Source organism: Triticum dicoccoides, chromosome 4B (genome assembly GCF_002162155.2).
Source record: "Triticum dicoccoides isolate Atlit2015 ecotype Zavitan chromosome 4B, WEW_v2.0, whole genome shotgun sequence".
Lineage (NCBI taxonomy): Eukaryota > Viridiplantae > Streptophyta > Magnoliopsida > Poales > Poaceae > Triticum > Triticum dicoccoides.
In genome coordinates, this window is record NC_041387.1 from 618,692,360 (window position 1) to 618,696,448 (window position 4,089).

Sequence of the window (4,089 nt, forward strand, 5' to 3'; positions counted from 1 at the left end):
GACTCGGGCTCCGGGAAGAAGAGGGTGGGAGGGCGGGAAAAACAAAGGCAACATGGAAGGGAGAACCGACTAATATCTTGAAGAGAAAAACACCGGTTGAAAGAATGCAAAGGCTTCACACGAGTAGGATGGATACTCGATTATGGACTCCGGTTCCGAGAAGAAGAAGGGGTGGGCGGGTGGGAAAAGAAAACAACTGAGGATTGAACTCAAAGATGAAGAGGTTTGAGTCAACTTGACGAGAAATGCATCGGATGAAAAGAGCTAAGGAACAACTACCGGAAAACCAACTGCGTGATCCTAAAGAAAATTTGAAGGGGAAGAGGAATAATTCAAAACACCTACATCAAGATTCCTCACCAGAGCGACGAAGGAGCTGAGGAGTAAAAAGAATTCCTACTCTCCGATATAACTAGACTCCGAAAACAGTTTTCTTCTAGACTCAACAGCGGCCAAACTACACGACCAATCAAGGGGGCTCCTAGGGTCGGTCGAGGCTCTGATACCAACTTGTCACGCCCAATATGCGATACTATCCTAAAGAGACTCGAAGGTCCCACCAAGGATAGAACCGCATATTGAAACGCTTTTGCAAGGTGGATATCATTACATCCACATTACATAGTAGATGGGGATACATACAAAAGGCATACAATGCCACATGAATACAACATCACAATACATAGGAGCATCATCCGACTACGGAAGAAACACAAAGAGAAACTCAAACGACATCCACCCTGCTAGCCCAGGCTGCCGACCTGGAACCTATCCCCTGATCGAAGAAGAAGCAGGAGGAGAACTCCAAAACAAGCAAACATCGCTCTCGCGTCATGATCATCGCATAACCTGTACCTGCAACTGTTGTTGTAGTAATCCGTGAGCCACGAGAACTCAGCAATCCCATTACCTTGGGTATCGAGACTAGCAAAGCTTAAAGGGAAAGGAAGGGGTAAAGTGGTGAGGCTCCAGCAGCGACTAAGCATATATGGTGGCTAACATACGCAAGTAAGAGCGAGAAGAGAACAAGCGGAATGGTCGTGAAGCTAGCAATGATCAAGAAGTGATCCTGAACTCCTACTTATGTCAAACATAACCCAAAGACCGTGTTCACTTCCCGGACTCCGCCGAGAAGAGACCATCACGGCTACACACGCGGTTGATGCGTTTTAATTCGTATCTGGTGTCAATTTATCTACAACCGGACATTAACAAATTCCCATCTGCCTATAACCGCAGGCACGGCTTTCAAAATATTATACCCTGCAGGGGTGTCCCAACTTAGCCCATGATAAACTCTCGCGATCAACGAAGGATATACCTTCTCCCAAGAAGACCCGATCAAACTCGGAATCCCGGTTTACAAGACATTTCAACAATGGTAAAACAAGACCAGCAAGACCGCCCGATGCACCGACAATCCCGATAGGAGCTGCACATATCTCGTTCTCAGGGCAACACCGGATGAGCAATCCGTACAACTAAAACCAGACCTCAAGTTTCCCTAAGGGGGCGCTGCAAAGGGCTCTAGTTCGGACCAACACTTAGACAAGCATTGGCCCGGGGGGGGGCTGTAATAAAGATGACCCTTGGGTTAATTACTCCCAAGGGAAATGTAGGTGGTGGTGAGGCAAATGGTAAAACCAATGTTGGGTCTTGCTGGAGGAGTTTTATTCAAAGCGAACTGTCAAGGGGGTCCCATAAATCACCCAACCGCGTAAGGAACACAAAATCTGGGAACATAACACCGGTATGACGGAAACTAGGGTGGCAAGAGTGGAACAAAACACCAGGCATAAGGCCGAGCCTTCCACCCTTTACCAAGTATATAGATGCATTAATTAAATAAGAGATATTGTGATATCCCAACATAATCATGTCCGCCATGGAGCAATCTTCAACTTCACCTGCAACTAGCAACGCTATAAGAGGGCTGAGCAAAGCAGTACCATAGCCAAGCAATGGTTTGCTAGGAAGGGTGTCAAAGGTTAGAGGTTCATGGCAATTTGGGAGGCTTGATGAGCAAAAGATAGGTAATGCAACATAGAGATAGAACGAAGCAACTAGCATAACAATGATAGTAGTGAGATCCAAGGTGACGCTCATCTTGCCTGAAATCCCGCTAGGAAGAAGAACGAGTCCATAAAGAAGACGAAGCCACGAAGACAAACCAAGCGTAGACGAATGAATCCTCACGATCGCAACGAAACAGGAACTATCGAGAAGAAGCACACAACATGGTAAACACACCACACATAGACAAGACATGATGCACAACAAGCATGATGCATGACAAAGCTAGATGAGGCTACTCATGGCAAGAGATGATGCATACAAGAGCAACACATCAAGGCAAGTTTAAATGAGGTCGGGAACAACATATAACAATTCCGGTAAGTCCTCATATGCAAGTTTCGAAATTGGTCCAGATCTGAATAAACATTATGTTCAAGTTGTTAAACAGCAAGTTAAGATGCACCAATATGATCTACACGAAATTCTAGTCAAGTTACATATAAAGTTCATTTAATTCGGAGCTACGGCCTAGAAGATATGAGCAAAACAAGTTAAACATGGCATTGATGCAAAATGCATACAAACATCAAGCAAACACCTCAAAACATGGATGCAACATGATAATATGAAACTACATGCAAAAACAAGCAAGTTTCATATAGAGCACACTCAAAACGGAGCAACGGTGCAACACATACACTCTATACAAGTCATAGCAACAATCTGTCCAAAACAGCAACTAGGCATATTGCAAGCACCAAAACAACATGCTACAGGACCTCACCAAGAAAACAAAAGGCATGGGCATGATGTACAGGTAAAGCATAACAAAACATGAACACTGAGCTATCTCCAGAAACTACTAGAACATGCTCAAACACACATGGCAAGATTACTAGTAATAACAGTTTCAGATTTTGCAGAAATAACATCAGGTTGCAATGTTTAGAGCTATCAAACAACATGTTACGGGAACTTATCATGGCAAACAAAGGCATGGCATGAATCTACTAAATGCATAGAACAAAAGTCCTTTACTGACCATGAGCCAAAAAGGATCAGAAAATATGATGGCACCCATGTAAACATGGCAAGTTATATGACAGATTCATACATGGCAGGAACAGAATTATGAAGGCATGTTGGTGAGCTTGTACCACTCACCACAGAGCATTACATGGCATAGCAAGGCAACCAATAGTAATAATACATGTTTATGAAGCTAAGCATGGCAAGAGCAAGTTCATAGAGTGCATGCATCACTAGCAAATCACATGGCAAAACTGATCTTCATGTTAACAAGCTGACAGCAACATTATTTAGCAACTTTGGAGCAATATTACAACAAGCTACAGCAGGCTATAATTGCAACCAGGGGCATGGATTGATAGAGCATAGCATGTAGGACAAAACACCCTTAGTGAACATCTCCAGATTATGCATAGAATGACTTGTAGCAGCAGGTTTACATAGCATCACAAAATAACAGATTCAGCCTAGCAAAACAGTAACAGCATGTACCCTACTTAACAAGCTCGATTCACTCACCACAAGTCATTGCATGACAAGATAAGCATAGCATCAGCAATAAGACATGTTTATGAAGATAACCAAAGCAAGAACAAGTTCATAGCATGCAAGGATCAACTACAACAACCTTGGCAAAATTGAATAACATGTAAACAATCTGCCAGGAAACATTTTGTAGCAAAAGTAGAGCACGAAAATGACATGCTAGACTACTCCATAATTGCAACCAGTGGCATGAATGGATAGAGCATAATAATATGTTCAAAACATCCTTACTGAAGTATCTCAAAATATGCATGGATCTCTCTGTAGCATCATGCTTACATAGCATCAAAATAACAGCAGAACAGGGACTAAAATCAGCAAGACACGAAGCCTAGTTTGCATGCTTGTGCTAGTCACCACATTGATCACAAAAATACATGGTAAGCACCTCTGTAAAGAAGACATGGCATAGTTCAAAACACATGTAGACATCAACCTCATAGGATGCACACATCAATCATGGCAAAAATGACAAAAGAGCATGTTCTGTTAACAGAC